The 17,288-nt window shown below is 42.1% G+C and overlaps 1 pseudogene; it reads left to right on the forward strand.

Moving 5' to 3' along the window:
* Positions 1–2,038: 2,038 nt before the first annotated feature.
* LOC133093037 (protein Jumonji-like) lies at positions 2,039–15,284 on the forward strand (annotated as a pseudogene).
* The last annotated feature ends 2,004 nt before the right edge of the window (positions 15,285–17,288 follow it).

Consider the following 17,288-nt stretch of genomic DNA (forward strand, 5'->3'; position numbering starts at 1 on the left):
GATTTGGTTCAAAATAGCCATTGGCATGGGTGAGTGTAGAGACACAGCAACATTGGCCGGCGCTGGGAATTTGGTGGCTGGGAAGCTGGTGATGGCCACATGGGGGTTCATTTTACTGTTCTTTCAACTTGTATACATGTTTGAAGTTTTCCATGACAAAAGTTAGGAGGAAGGAAAAAAATATATATTAAAAATATAATATAATATATAATATATATAAATATATAATACATTAAATATATATTTATATATATGTTAAAATATATAAAGTATAACGAAAACTATTTTATGCTCTATAATTAGAACACTGAAAAGTCATCCAGCCCAGGCTTCCCTGGTGGCACAGTGGTTAAGAATCCGCCTGCCAATGCAGCGGACACTGGTTCAATCCCTGGTCCGGGAAGATCCCACATGCTGTGGAGCAACTAAGCCCATGCGCCACAACTACTGCGCCTGCGCTCTAGAGCCCGCGAGCCACAACTACTGCCCGCACGTCAGGAGCCCGAGCTCCTCAACAAGAGAAGCCACCGCAATGAGAAGCCCATGCACCGCAACGAAGAGTAGCCCCCGCTCGCCACAACTAGAGAAAGCCCATGCAGCAACGAAGACCCAAAGCAGCCAAAAGTAAATTTATAAAAAAAAATGTCATCTAGCCCAAACTAGTATACTGTAGCTAAGATAATGGAGTTCTGGTGAGACAGTGACCATATCAAGGCCACACGAATGCAGCACTTGAACTCAAGCCTTCCGAATGTGTGCCAGTGTTTCACACAGCTCACATTATACTGTATTCTTTAATCTTTCCGGTCTCATAAATCATAATTTTACAATCATCAAAAGTTTGGAAACTCTTTTTAAACAGCTCTGTTCCCTTGCATATCAATAGGAATGCAGACCAAGGGAAGAATATTTGATTTATTTAGGTCGTAATAGGAAAACTTATTAACGTTTAAAGTATAACGTTGTGAACAAAAACGGGCAAAATATCTAAAAGATGCATATGATTTACATATAACATACATATTCAGGATATATTTTTAGAATGTAATTACTTGTAACTTTCTCTAATTCTCCCCCTGCCCGTCCCCACGTTCAGTTGTTTTCTTGACTCTGAATTCAAACAGCACACATTTTTTTTCTAGCACTTATCACTTCCTACTTGGTATGTGATTTGCTTATATAGCCTATATACCTCCTTATTTATTCATTCAATGAATATTTTGTTGGGTGCCAATTCTGTGCCCAGCAGTGCTGGGTTTACAGTGGTAAATAAAACAGACTTGGTCCATGCTTTCATGGGGCTTAGTTGGGGAGAGAGAAAGTAGGCAAATGTGAAGAAAATACATAAAAATTCAGATGGACCCTACAAAGAAACCAAGCAGAATAGGAAGGTAGAGAATAATGAGGTGAGTAGGGAACACTGAGGGGATGAGAAGGAAAGACAAATATCCTTCCTTCTCGTCCAGGGAAGACCTGGCCCCAGTGTTGCTGGGACCGTGAGCTAAGGCAGAGGTGGCACTGTGGTTGGAGAGAAGGCTAGGCCAGGTCTTGTGGGACCTTGAAGCCAGGGTCAGAAGCTGGGAGTTTAGTTCAAGTTCACTGGGAGGCCACTGGGAGGTTTTAAGCAGAAGAGTGACACAGTTCTTTCTATTTTTTTTTTTCTTTTAGTTAAGGTCACTTTGGGGACTTCCTTGGTGGTCCAGTGGGTAAGACTCCTTGCTCCCAATGCAGGGGCCCCAGGTTCGATCCCTGGTAGGGAACTAGATCCTGCATGCATGCTGCAACTAAGAAGCCCGCGTGCCTCAACTAAGAGGTCAGCATGCTGCAACTAAAAAATCCTGCATGCTGTGACTAAAAAAATAAATAAATAAAAAGATCCCACATGCCACAACGACAATCTTGCATGCCGCAACTAAGACCTGGAGCAGCCAAATAAATAAATAAATATTTTTTTAAAAAAAGAGATCACTTTGGTTCCTGAGTGGGGAATGGATTATAGCAAGATGAAGATATGAGTCAGGAGACCAGATAGAAGGCCATGGTAGTGGCCCAAGTGAGTCTTACTGAGGTTGATGGTGGCAGAGAAGTGGCAGATTTGAGATACGATTTGGAGGGTAATCATGACAAAGTCTGGATGAGGGGGCACAGGGAAAGAGAAAAGCCAAAACTACTTCCCAGGTTTTTGACCGGAGCAACTGTGTCTATGGTAACTCTATAGATGAAGATAATTCAGGGAAGAAAAAGTTGTTTTCTTCTTTTTCCCCTCAGGGAATGGGGGTGTAGGCAATGGACAGTCTGGCAGGAGACACCTCCTACACTAGGTACCTCATATAAATGCAGTCACACGATACTTGTCCTTTTATGTCAGGCTTATTTCACTTAACATAATGTCTTTAAGGTTTATTCATGTTGTAGCACGTGTCAGAATTGCCTTCTTTTTTAAGGTGCTCAAACTCTTTTATAGCAGCTAAAACAACTACGCTTAGCGAGAATGATTATTTAAAATTGAAGTGTTTTCCTTAGGTGAATGGCAATGGGTAGTCAAATGTACTGGCTCAACCGTCGGCCACTGTGAAGGACGGAGCTCACTCTGGCAGGGTTGGGCAGCCCCCTGATGCTTAGTCCACTCTTGCCAGGATTCCTCTCTGGTTAGGTGTCCCCAGCAGGACCCCACTCACCTCCAGCCTAGTAATGCCCCCTCCTTTGTTAATCTCCATCACTCTCAACCCCACGCCCAACCCAGGCTGTCCATCCTGAAGTGTTCAGCCTGGTCTTGCTACTCTGTTCTTTGGTCTCGAATCTATTGTTGGTGAATAGATGTCTTGATCTCTTTGGATCTTGATCTTCAAAGCCAAATTTATGTCTACTTTTTATTTATTTATTTATTTATTTATTTATTTATTTATTTATTTATGGCTGTGTTGGGTCTTCGTTTCTGCGCGAGGGCTTTCTCTAGTTGCAGCAAGCGGGGGCCACTCTTCATCGCGGTGCGCGGGCCTCTCACTATCGCGGCCTCTCTTGTTGCGGAGCACAGGCTCCAGTCGCGCAGGCTCAGTAATTGTGGCTCACGGGCCTAGTTGCTCCGCGGCATGTGGGATCTTCCCAGACCAGGGCTCGAACCCGTGTCCCCTGCATTGGCAGGCAGATTCTCAACCACTGCGCCACCAGGGAAGCCCTATGTCTACTTTTGATGGTGAGTTTACAATCTCCATTCTGAATCACATTTACTTTGGGTAAATTTGGGTCCTTTCTTCTTTATGGCAAATGAAAGGGCCAGGAAACAAAAAAGAATGATGTTGACAGTGACGAGGGTAGAAATGGGGAGTCAACAAGAAAAACCTAGGTTTGATACATATCTCCAAATGTCATCCCTCTATAGTCATGTCTTCCAGATAAGCTTTTGGTAGGGCTAGAAGAGAAATCATTCTTCTTGACAAGCACTGGAATGCAGTTCTTCTTTGTTGATAATTAAGGTTGGACTTGGCTTAAAATCCAGTTATGAGAGTTCTGATGTATGATGGAGTTTATCTCTGCATGGGGATAGCCAAAAAGTAGTAAGAGGGAGGGCCAGGATTTCTTTCCACAAATAATTTGTCACAGTCTATGCCATTCGGCATGATTGCCATCATTTTAGGCAGGAAAGATTTTTAAATGATTTTTACAGCACCCACCGTGGTTTTAAAAAACAACGGCAACATCAATATCAATGAAGAACCTATAAATATTTTACTTTGTGCAAAGTAACTTCCTAGTGCCAAGTTGGTCTTTCAGACTGCAAGTTGAGATCTATGAGGAGGTCGTGAAATCAATTTAGAAGGTTAGTATTTAATTTTTAAATGAAATAAAATAGGAAGTATTGGGGTATATCACTATTAGTAAGAATAAGCATTGCTTTGTAGAATTTTGAGTTTGGTAAGGTATGTGCATGAGGTGTGTATTTTGTGGTGTACCTTTTACTGAGTACAATGTACTTCTTTCCAAAGGTCCCAGTGAAGGTGAAAAAGTTTGAGAAAATTGCCCAGTTAAATTGAATGCATTAATTGTAATGTAGGCTGGTGACTGCCCTACGCACATAAAATGCTATTGAATGTCCACCCAAAATGAGTTTGATTTTGGAGTGTTTGACAATAAATAATAGATAGCTGGGCTAGTTTTACATTTTCAAACATTCATTTGAAAATGAATTCATTTTTCTTCTCCAGAAAAAGAGTTAAGAAAGTTTATAAACAGCTGAATATAGTATAATAGAACACACACACGTGTAAATTATGAGTGATAAAAAATGATCTTTAAGGAGAAATAGGTTCAGAAAGTTATGCAGAACCAGGACTAAAAATAGTAGTATTCAGTGAACTCATATACCCTAAAAAGTGGTAGGATAATGAGAAAGAAAAAAAATTGCCCCTGACATCCAGAATGGATCTGATGTTCACAGCTAGATGTCAACACTGTTACAAGCTGGTCTGGCACTCACAGCATCACTTTGCTTTCCTGTTGCACAGAAACAATCTTACAGAATATCTATAACAAACGAGGTCCCTCTCAGACCACAATCAAGTGAGACAAAAACAAGGTCGCCGTGCAACACAAAATACCAAACGTTCCCCTCGTTTACTGAGTGGAGACGGTAATTTCTTTACCAACGTCAGCGTTCACCTCTCTCTAGTCTGACCTCCCACAGAGGTGACCTATTGAGATATCCATTCATAGAACTGCCTCCACTTTCTGACAACCCCCAATCCAGAGTAAGACCCTGCTTCCTTCAACTGTCCCCCAAACTACCCCACCAGCACCCAAATCCTTTACTAGCTTCCTTCTGACCCCCTCTTATTGAGATGCTCCATGGTTCCCCATGGTGTGCGTTCCCACCACTACCACCCAAGAAAAACCCAACTTGTCCAAATACAGGTGTTCCTGGTGGTCTTTGAAGAACAGAAAAAAGTAAAGCCAATAGTCTGTTAGTGCCATGTCTTACATGGAACAGTAAAGGACGTCATCAGAAATGTACACCTTTGTGTACTTTAGAGAGTGCGTACGTACCCGTGTTCACTTGTGGAGTGTCGTGGAGGGCAGTATTAGAGAAGGGCTAAGTTTATGGGGCTCTGTTGTGTCAGTATCTCTCAGACTGAAGATTGGTAGTCACTGACATTTAGAGGGCCCTGAGAATTTTTAGGTATGATCATTTTTTAAGCTGTGTTTTTTAAAGTACTTATCTTTTGGAGATGGATACTGAAATCCATCAGGGGAGAGGGGAAGTGGGTGGAGTTGTGGATGGAAAAAGACTGGTCATGAGTGGATAATAATTAAAGCTGGGTGACGGGCATATCAAAGTTCATTACAGTATTTTCTTTACTGTTAAAATTTTCATAATAAAAAGCAAGAATAAAAAGATTTCTAGAGTCTAATTCCTCACCCGTGTTTGCAGTTTGAGGACTCCCAAAGCGGAATGGGGCTGTGTCTGAATACGTTGAGAATCAGGGTATTGGAATTTAATCAAGGATTCCAGAGTTATGTGTGCGTGTGGGCGTGAGGCAGGGCAGGACTTTGAAAGTTACTGTCTGAGAGGGTCAGGAAGTTCAGGGAGATTTTAAGCCAAGTGGACACTACAGCTGTAACATCCATCAGCTGGGGTTAGGTAACCAGGTATGAGGCAACTGGGAAGGAATGTGAGATGCAGGAACCAGCAAGACGGTCGGGAATGGTAAGTGGGAGTCGAAACCTAGATATATTCCTGTAGTAGAGCTTAGCGTGCCGGAGGTCATATCTTCTGCTGTGGAATGGTTCTTAAGGATTACTTCGTTTGTACTGCTTCAGTCACAGAATCCAATAATTTCACTTTTCTTAAGTTGGATGTCAAGATTTCTAAGGTCTGACACTTAAACACTATACGTTTGAAATAAATTTCTAAAATTTCTTTCCATTTTAATGGGGTTGATCTTCTCTCAGCCTTAAATAGTTTGGGAAAAAAGAAACGATGCATTCATTCAAGGAATATTATTGACCATCTAGTATGTACTAGGTACAGATCTATATGCTGGAGATAAATAGTACCTGACTATAGAGCTTCGAGTATAGTGAGGCAGATAGAAATCAATCCAACAATCTCACAAATACAGTTACAAATTAAGGTAAGTGCTTTGAAGTACAAGGAGCTATTAAAGGATGTGGCTTATTCTAACTGGAAGAATTAGCTGAGTAACTAGAGCTCATTGGAAGCTATGATTATTGGGCCAGTAGAAAGATATAAAGCAGCATCTGACTGATCAGAAGCCTTGGTTTTTACTTTAAAGACAGAACAATGAATTACAAAGTAACAAGCTCACATGGAGGATGAAATCTGTGGGGGAAAAGGGTTCCAAGGCGATGAAGCCATCTTAGCCAACAGGAAAATGTCATGATCTGATGCGTTCACAAATTTGTCCCTCGCTGTGGCCTCGTTTTCAGTGGTAGGAACTCAAAAGCTTGAAACATGTGATGAATGGTGTTTACAGCACACTTGGGTGAAAAACTATCAGCTCAAAAAAGTCATACAAGTAAATATCTTGTGTTTATATCCACATGGAAATCATATGTTGTATCTAAAGATGTCCACCATCAATCAATTCCTTCCCTTTGTGTACATATGCTACTCCCCCATTGAGAGGTAGAGCCTGTCTCTCTTCTTCCTTGAATCTGGGCTGGCCTGTAGTTGCTTTGTCATCGGAATCTGTCACAAGACACTCTGGGTCCTTCCTAGGCTCAGGCTTTAAGATCATTCCTCTCTCTTGGAGCCTTAAGCCACCATGTAAGAAGTCTAGGCTGCTCTACTGGAGACAGGTGTCATGTAGAGGAGCACTGAGACACCAGATAAATCAGTGAAGAAGCTGTCTGGGATGCCCAGCCCAGACAGGCCTTCAGATGACTCAGCACTAAGTGCCATTGTGTGAGAACAAGGCAGCTAGGCTGAGTCAACCCACAGAACCACAAAGGTCAATAACACATTGTTGTTTTAAGACGCTACATTTTGGTGTGGTTTTGGCAATAGGTAACCAGTAATCATCTCTAACATCCAGGACCTACAAGGAGGTAGCTTGTGCTCCACAAATCCTTCTTAAGTCAAAATTGAATTGAACTGTCTTTTGCAGAACAAACCAGATCTCGCCAAAATTCACTGTGACTTTTTGTAAGGGGCACTGGGGAAAATTTGCAGGATAGAGGGAATTGTCTTTCATGCTCCTGTTGGAAGTGTGTGACATGACAGTGATTAGGGAAGACTAATATTTATTGAGGCTCTACTGTGAGCCAGGGACAGTACCATGCACTTGACGTATGCTATCCCCCGTCATTCTCAATACTATTAAAAGGAGGTGATATAATCATCCCCAATGTATTGATGAGAAAACTGAGGCCACAGAGTTGCTGTATGGCAGGGCCCAGTTGGTAGACCTGTTTGATTTCAATGCCAGTTACCTTGCCTAGAATGTGCATGTCTATCTGGAGGAGAGTCCACAGAAGTCACCTATGGAAATTCTTGAAAAGTTCCTATGATGCGGTGGCAGATTCTTAAGAATCTGTGTCACCCAGGTCAGAGCTGCAGGAGGCTCCAGCAGCTGTCTGAAAGCTAGAACATTCCCAGATCTTGGAGGAGGCCAAGAGAAACATTCATGGGGTATGGAGAGGTGAGGAGGCCAGCAGAGAAGTGACCTGCCACATTCCTTCAGACCTCCAACCTGGCAGGAGGCTGCCTTCCTTGAATGCCACTCCCAAACCTCCCAGGGAGAGCAGGTTCCACCCTCAGCCCAGATGCTTCCCCTGGGGGGAGGTGTAGGAGCTGGGGGAGGGGGGTGAAGGCACCTGTGGTGAAAAGCTCTGGTTCCATCAATCTTGCCCTTAGCTTTAGAAGCTAAGTGCTCAGCTTTGCAACACCATGGCTTAGACTTTAGAAACCTCAGCATTCTTCAGTGCAGAATTGGCAGTTATCATCCTAGTTTAGGGCTTGCACAGGGGGTATGTGTGGAATATGCTGAAGACATTCTTTAGGGATCTCCTACCTCCCTGGGTGGTGTTTTCCTTTCTGAGAGCTTAGCCTCCTGCTTCCTGCTTTTAGCTGTCTTTTCTCCTCTCTCTCCACAATTAGGTCCAGGAAAGAAAAACACAGAAAGTCTCTGTCCCATCCTGTGGAGTTGGGAATCTCCTTGGGAAGAGCCTCAAAAGGAGGAACTTAATGTTTGTTGACTGAATTAAGTAATGTTACGTTATCCATCTGGAAAGAGAAGTAAAGTTATCCTCAAAAGGACTCAAAACACCACTTCAGACCAGGGAAACTAGTATTGAGTGCCTACTGTGTCCCAAGTATTATACTAAGCATATTTGTTCAATTCTTATAAAAATTCTGTGTGGTAAGTATTACTTTATTTCCATTTTACAGATTAAGAAACTGAATATCAAGAAGTTAAATAATTTCTAAGTAGCCTTTGGTAGTTTTTAATCACCTTAAGTTTATTGTATGGTCTGTTACTGTAAATACTGTCTTTTCTAGGCTCTCATATAAATGGAATCATACTGTATGTTTTCTTTTGTTTGCAGTTTGTTTTCCTGAGTTTCATGTTTTGTTTTGTTTTGTTTTGCCTGTGTTGGGTCTTCGTTGCTGCACACGGGCTTTTTCTAGTTGCGGCGAGTGGGGCTGCGGTGCGCGGGCTTGTCATTACCGTGGCTTCTCTTGTTGTGGCACGTGGGCCCTAGGCGCACGGGCTTCAGTAGTTGTGGCGCACAGGCTTAGTCGTTCCGTGTCATGTGGGATCTTCCCAGACTGAGGATTGAACCAGTGTCCTCTGCATTGACAGACAGATTCTTAACCTTGGCACCACCAGGGAAGTCTGAGTTTAGTGGTTTTAGTTTCATCTATATTGTTGCAGATAACAGAAGTTTGTTTCTTTTTATTGCCAAGTAACATTCCGTTGTATGAATACAGCAGTATGTTTATCATTCTCCTGCTGTTTTCAGTTTTTGACTACCATGAATATGTATTAGTTATCTATTGCTGTGTAACAAATTACCGTAAAACTTAGTGACTTAAAAGGGAAACATTTAGGGGACTTCCCTGGTGGCGCAGTAGATAAGACTCCCTGCTCCCAATGCAGGGGGCCTGGGTTCGATTCCTGGTCAGGGAACTAGAGCCCACATGCACACCACAACTAAATGTTTGCATGCCACAACTAAGGAGCCCACCTGCCACAACAAAGGAGCCCATGTGCTGCAACTAAGGGCCCAGCAAGCCACAACTAAAGGAGCCCTGGAGCCACAACTAAGGAGCCCGCCTGCTACAACTAAGACCTGGTGCAACCAAATAACTATTTTTTTAAAAATAAAAGAAAATAAAAGGGAAACATTTATTATGTCACAGTTTCTGTGGGTCAGGAATTCGGGTGTAGCTTACCTGGGTGCTTCTGCCTCAAGGTCTCTCATGAAGTTGTAATTAAGGTGTTGGCCAGACTGCTCGTCCCCATGCTCACGGTTATTGGGAGGATTCAGTTACTTGTGGGCTGCTGGACCAAGAGCCTTAGTTCCTCCCTGGCTGTTGGCCAGAGGTGTCCTTCAGTTCCGTTACATGTGGCCTCTTCATAGGGAAGCTCATAACATATCCACTGGCTTCATCAGAGCAAACAGGGAAGAGAGCAAGAGAGAGTAGAGAATACCAAAATCAGTGTTTTTGTGGCCTACTCTCATCACTTTTGCCATATTCTCTCTCTTCTTTAAAAATTTTTTTCTTTATTTTTTTTAAATTGAAATATGGTTGATTTACAATATCGTATCAGTTTCAGGTGTACAGCACAGAGATTCAGTTTTACATATATGTGTATATATATTCCTTTTCAGATTCTCTTCCCTTATAGATTATTACAAAATATTGAGTATAGCTCCCTGTGTGATACAGCAGGTCCTTGTTGGTCATCTATTTTATATATGGTAGTGTGTGTATGTTAATCCCAGACTCCTAATTAATCCCTCCTCCCACCCCTTTTTCCCCTTTGGTAACCGTAGGTTTGTTCTCTATGTCTGTGAGTCTCCTTCTGTTTTAGAAATAAGTTCATTTGTATCTTTTTTTTTAAGATTCCACATATAAGCGATATCATATGATATTTGTCTTTCTCTGTCTGACTTACTTTACTTAGTGTGATAATCTAAGTCCATCCATGTTGCTGTAGCCATATTCTCTTTGTTAGAGGTAAGTCATAGGTTCAGCCCACCCTCCCGGAGAGGGTATTAACAAAGGAATGAATTCTAGGAGGTGGGAATCATTGGGATCCATGTTAGAGGCTGCCTACCACAGAACATGACTGCTATGAACTTTTGTGGACATGTTTTTGTGTGGACGTGTTTTCATTTCTCTTGGGTAAATACCTAGGAATGGAATTGCTAGGTCATATGGAAGCTTTGGCAGAAATTGTCAAGTTATTTTCTCTAGTGGTTGTATCATGTACAATCCCACCAGCAATATGTGAGAACTCCAGTGCCTCTCCAAGCTTGGCAGCACCTTGTAGTGTGAGTCTTTTTAATTTCAGCCACTCTAATGGATATAAAATGATATATCCTTGAGGTTTTAGTTTGCATTTCTCTGATAATTAATGGTGTTGAGCATTTTTAATGTGCCTATTGGCCACTTGTATATATCTTCTTTTGTGAAGTGTCTGTTCAAATCTTTTACCCATTTTCTATTCGGTTGTCTTCTTATTACTGAATTGCAAGAATTCTTTATATATTCAAGCTCCAAGTCATATATATGTATTGTCTGTATACATATATACATACATATACATATATGTACATACGTACTTGCTTTGGGAAATTTTAAAGGACAAAGTCACCACCCCCAAGGCTGGAGGACATCTGCAGGCTACAAACATGTGGTTACAGGGCTTGTTCTGTAGCCTAGCTCTTATAGCTCTGAGGGCAGCCCTCTGAGCCACTCGAACATGTAGCAGAAGTTCTCAGTCTAAAGCAAGCTGAAGGTTACCATCAGGCTGCTAATCCAGCCAGGGGTCAAGTCTTAGAGGCGTTTTATTGACTCTACTGCTAACTCATGGGCATCCATGAGGCAAATCACTCCTTTATATAATAACAGTATCAAGCCCGAGGGTCTGACACATCATTAAATTAACATATCTGAAATCATTAATTTTGAGATTGAGCAAGCTAGTTCATGTGAAGATTGACAGATAGTTAGGCTTTGTTGGTCTGATTTTTATTTCTTTTTTAGTCATCATTTAACCACAGGGCATTTTCACACAGGCCATTTTGTATTTTTACAAAATGATTGCATGTGTCTCAATCATCCTTCACTAAAACATCATTAGATAGAATAATATGGAAGGGAAGGAGGAGAAGGAAGGGGGAAGGGAGAAGAGAGAAGTGGGGAGGGGCCCCTAAGGAGCTATGTGACTTAGGTAAGTCACAGGTTAAGTCAGAACTGAAGTGGAGGGCAGACAGACCTGGAAGTTTTCATCTCCTTGGCAGGAATACTACATGTGTCTTTCTGAATCTAGGTAGCATCACCACAAGGTAATTGATTGAGAAATTCAAGTCAGGTGCTATTCAAGTCCTGTGCTTCCTTGGATGGGAGGGCGGGGAGGTTTGGAAGCTCTTCCACTTTCTTTGTCCTAGAGCTTGGCACCAGTGGTTGCATTGCTTTAAAAAAAATTACATCAAATATTCATTTCAGTCTCCATTTTTTTGAAAACCTAAGTGTCTCTGACTGTTCTACTCTTTTAGAATCCTCCCCCAGCCCACAGGCCTTCTCAAACAGCGTCCTCCTGCGGTTCTCACTAAGTTAGAACCTCAATAAAGCCTAGTTAATACCTATTCTGTGGCACTTATCGGCCTCCTCCAAGTGGCAGAGTTATTTATGCATTTCAAATAGTTATTTATGTAGGTATGATCACCACAAATCTCCTCCCTTCCAAATAATATCAACCAAGATTTATTTGGTTCTTAATAAGTCTCAAGTATCGTTCTAAGTGCTTGATATGAATAACATCATTTAGTTACCATAACAACCCTATGAGGTACATGATATTATTAACCCTTTACACAGATGGAGACAAATAGGCACAAAAACTTGTCCAAGGTCACACTTTTAGGAGGTGGTAGGCTGGGATTCAAGCCCAGGCAGTCTGATTCCAGAGTCTTTAGTCCACTGTAATATTCTACCTTCCTAAAACAGAGTGAGCCCCTGTGTCATCATCACTGAGTTAAATAAACATCTGTGGGATTGACTTAAATGAAAATTTGTGGAAAAGAATGCAGGCTATTGAGAACCACTGTATATTTTTATCTTACAGTGACTGGGCCATGGTTTCAGGAAAATACTTGCAAATGAGACATGTGGGAAAATGACTGAAGATGAGAGAGCCAAGTTAATGGAAAGAATTTTGAGTTGAGAGTCTGAAATCAACTTAAAGTCCCACCCAGGACACTTAGCAGCTTAGAGTCAGATAAAGCGCTTAGGCTGGTCAAGCCTCAGTTTTCTCCTCTGTCAAAGAGGACTAATATTTATACCCACTTCAAAAGGTTGCTGTGAAGATTAAATGAGGTAATATATGAATGTGTGTTTTATAAATGATAAAGCATTATAAATATTTGCTTTAGTTTAAAATAAAATTATAGGATATATATATATATTTAAAACTACTAGAAACATTGAATAGAAAAAGAAAAACATGTTGTCCTCCTGGTTAAAAATATAATTTCAAGTCCAAGGATAGTGACTTTGCAAGCCTTCAGCAAGTCTTATATTTTATACATCAGATGTCTGGCACGGTTTCCAACTTAGCAATTAGACTCAGAATTCAGATTTCAACAGCAGTTTTATTGCAGTGGGGTCATCTGAAGAGGATGAGGTAGAAGCAGTTTTTCTAACTCCTTTCTAAGACAATATTTTTGTTTTAATTTATTTAATCATCATCATGTTTAAACAAAACTATGTTCATCTAGAAAAGACCCACAGATCTGTTTGCCCATATCTATAAGAAAGACCCCTTGAAAATACTTCATTTGGCCTCCCTTCTTAGGAAGGGAGCAAAGAATAGAAAAGCCATAACTTTTAAACTGTGATCTCATCTCTATCCAAAGAATTGTTAGGACCAAAAGGGCATCCTCTTTACAACAGATAATTTTTTGTTCTTCAATTTGTTTTCTCCACCTGGAAAGTAATCATTTCAGGAACTGTGAAGTCCTAAAGGGAAAGTATATTAGAACCATCATGAAGTAGAGAGACTTATTCATGGCCTGGGACATGCAATCTATATATGTCTGAGGAAGTTAAGAAATATGTAGTCCTGTAGACAGTAAAGAAGAACAGATAGCAATGGATTCTTAAGAAGTGTTCTGAGATGAACAAAATGCAACCTATGTGACATGGTGCCTCCCATTCCAGCCTGGAGTAGTGATCTCCCCTAACCTATCAAGGTGGGAGACAGTCTACACTTTTGGTTTTACGATTTCTCATGCCTGAAGGTCTTCCCTGGCCACTCCCAGGCCTTACCTTCCTGTGTCTCTCACTCTCTCCCTTCTTGCCAATAACCAAATGCGATCCCACACAAAAGAGCAAATACATAGTAGAGTATGCCTTTCTCCATCAAGGCTTGAAATTAATGATAGGGACCACAGTAATCCTATCGCAGGCATCTTCCAGCAGGTCATGTACACACATATACAACCACACACGTTTGGATGTGTACACAGCAAAGTCTCAACATAAATTCCTCTTACTAAAGGGTTTCTCCTGCCTGTGGCAGATCAGAAGCCCTTTAAACTAGCGATTGCCTCAATTACAGTAATTAGGCAAAGGATGCAGTCAAGCCCAACACAATCCGTGCCCACGGAAAAGGTCCATGGAGAAAATGTGCAAATGACCTTGGACAGAGAAATGACCTGCTTTATTTGTAAGAAACCTCATATCCTCTGTGTTATGGGAGATCTAGGTGATTTTCAAGGTAAATTTTGAAAATAAGCAACCTTCATCTAACGTGATGACTTTAGAAACCAGTCTGCCCCTTTCCATCTCAAATCTCCATCTATCTTTATGTCCTCCCCTATGCCCTACCCCACTGTATCTTTATTAAAAAGGGAGGTAAGTATCCAAAGGGTATTTCAGAACAGGAAAAATAAACATCAAAATGCTTGCAGGCTGAGAGATTTTTGTGTCTTATAAAAATTGAGCCCTTCTGAGAAGGACTGCCACGTGGCTGTGCGAGCCGTTTTCAAGACACGGATGGAAACTCACCATCCTCCTCAATAACACCGGCTCCATCCCGCATCACCTCGGTGCTGTGCCTGGAGTGACAATTCCCTGGCTAAATAGTGAGATGGTCTTTTCTACCTCATGCTGGTCTCGAGACCAAAACCCCCTTCCTTACATTGACTACTTACACACTGCATTTGGTATTGCATTCTTGCTGAGGAGGAGAACAAGCTCGAGGACGTGGTGCACACCCTGCTGCAAGCCCACGGCACCCCCGGCCTGCAGATGCTCGAGAGCAACGTCGTGATCTCCCTGGAGGTGCTGTGCAGGGAGGGGGTCAAGGTACATACACAGGACGGTGCAACAGAGCGGCCAGTTCGTCGTCGGCTTCCCGCGATCCTGTGGGTCCAAAGCGTGCAGCGGCTACAGCGTCTGAGACTGTGCGCCTCGCCACCACCCAGTGGACCAGTATGGGCTTCGAGACAGCCAAGGAAATGAAGCGTCGCCATAGAGCTAAGCCATTCTCTATGGAGAAGTTACCCTACAAGATCGCACAAGCGGAAGTGAAAAAGGAAAGCGGTTCCACTGTCAGTACCATCTCAGCCCTTCTGGAAGAGCTCAGGGATACGGAGCTGTGGCAGCTGTTCCAGGCGGGCAGCAGCGCGACTCCCGAGGGCAAGAAAAAGCCTCAGAAGTGGCTGCAGCTGGAGACCGCGGAGAGGAGGTGTCAGATCTGCCAGCCCTGCGCTACCTGTTCATGATCGTGCAGGAGAACGTGGTCTTCTGCCTGCAGTGCGCCCTGCGCCACGTGGAGAAGCAGAAGTCCTGCCGCGGCCTGAAGCTCATGTACCGCCAGGACAAGGAACAAATTATCAGCCTGGTCAATCAGATCTGTGGCAAGGCATCTGGTAAAAACCGCAGCATCGAGAACTGTCTCGGTAAACCCATACCACACAGAGGGCCCAGCAAGAGAGGACGGTGGCCGGGTCGCCCTTCCGGCTCGCATCCTTCTCCTCGTGAAGATGCCAGCACTGCGGGCCAGGGGTATATATATGTATTTTTGTAATTATTATATTCTAGTTTGGAGTACTTTCTGTAGGATACAAGCTGTCTTTGCACTAGCTCTAAAGAAGATTTTCTTCTGGTTTTAGAGGCCTAATTTTGTTTTAGCTTTAAACTGTTGAACGTTTTTTGTACTTAGAATACCTAGGTACTGCAGTCAGATTTTTGAAACTGCCCTCTATTCACTCTTTTAAAACACCTGAGAGGCTGTATTAATTTGTATCACCCCTTGTGGCTGACAAAAGCCTTTTGGTTTGATTTTGTTTGTGGGTTTTTTTTTTAAATTGTTGGGGGAAAAGTGCTTTTTAACCCATTTTTGAAGAGGGTGAAGTTTGGAGAACAAATTTTAAAACCATCAGTCATGTGAGCAGCTTTTTTCTAGAGAGGAAAAGGGATAGAACACACACACACAAAACTTGAAAGAAATGGCTTTATTCTGGCTATCTTTTCTTCTGTCGCGTGCAAGGTGAGTTTGTGATTGTTAAAACCGGAGAATCCCCATTTTGTTTCTTTGGGCGGTTATGGCAGCTGCGGGCAAACGCTGCTCCCTAACCATAGGCAAGATGGGGAGGTTGGAGTGACTAGGTTCTCTTTTCCAGCACATCACTAGGCATCTGTTTAAGGAAAAAAAGGAAAGAGAGAAGAAAAAGACTGCCTGCCTTGGAGGGGTCACGTGAGGGAAACCTATGCCTGGTTTCATTAGGAAATCCATTCTGTTAGTTTTTGGTGCTGTTGGGTACTTTATCAAAAAACCCTCCGGTAGCATCCTTAAGAAAAAAAAAAAAGGAAAAAAGTGACTGAAGCCGTAAGTGCTTCTTTGTCATGGATGTGCTATCTTTCTAACATTCCATCTTCATCTCACTGCTTGCTGTTTTACACCTTCACAGGTCAGCATTAATCTTTCTTTTTTTTCTTTTTCTTTTTTTTACATCTAAGTTAATGTCTTTAATTATAATCAAATATTCATTCATGTATAAATTTTCAGTTGTCTCATAAAAGTCATTTTTTTCCTGTTTGCTTATTTGAATCAGGATGCAGATAAGGTCCATACATTGTAATTGGTTGCTATGTCTCTTACATTTCTTTTTTTTTTTTTAAACATCTTTATTGGAGTATAATTGCTTTACAATGTTGTGTTAGTTTCTGCTTTATAACAGAGTGAATCAGTTATACATATACATATGTTCCCATATCTCTTCCCTCTTTCATCTCCCTCCCTCCCACCTTCCCTATCCCACCCTTCTAGGTGGTCACAAACCACCAAGCTGATCTCCCTGTGCTATGCGGCTGCTTCCCACTAGCTATCTATTTTACGTTTTGTAGTGTATATATGTCCATGCCACTCTCTCACTTTGTCACAGCTTACCCTTCCCCCTCCCCACATCCTCAAGTCCATTCTCTAGTAGGTCTGTGTCTTTATTCCCGTCTTGCCCCAGGTTCTTCATGACCTTTTTTTTCCCTTAGATTCCATATATGTGTTAACATACGGTATTTGTTTTTCTCTTTCTGACTTACTTCACTCTGTATGACAGACTCTAGTGGTCACATCTAGGGCCGCTAGGAGGTCTGCTGTTCTTTTTTTTTTTTAATTAATTAATTAATTAATTTATTTATTTATTTTTGGCTGTGTTGGGTCTTCGTTTCTGTGCGAGGGCTTTCTCTAGTTGCGGCAAGCGGGGGCCACTCTTCATCGCGGTGCACGGGTCTGTCACTATCGTGGTCTCTCTTGTTGTGGAGCACAGGCTCCAGACGCGCAGGCTCAGTAGTTGTGGCTCACGGGCCTAGTTGCTCCGCGGCATGTGGGATCTTCCCAGACCAGGGCTCGAACCCGCGTCCCCTGCATTAGCAGGCAGATTCTCAACCACTGCGCCACCAGGGAAGCCCCTGCCGTTCTTTTTGAATGTGAAAATGTATCTGTGCTCATCTGGTCTATTTTTTCTCTTCATGTTGTAACTAAAACAAAAACAAAAACAAAAAAAAAAAGGAAAAAAAAAATCCTGTCCCTTTT

Source organism: Eubalaena glacialis, chromosome 6, assembly GCF_028564815.1.
Source record: "Eubalaena glacialis isolate mEubGla1 chromosome 6, mEubGla1.1.hap2.+ XY, whole genome shotgun sequence".
NCBI classification, from domain to species: domain Eukaryota; kingdom Metazoa; phylum Chordata; class Mammalia; order Artiodactyla; family Balaenidae; genus Eubalaena; species Eubalaena glacialis.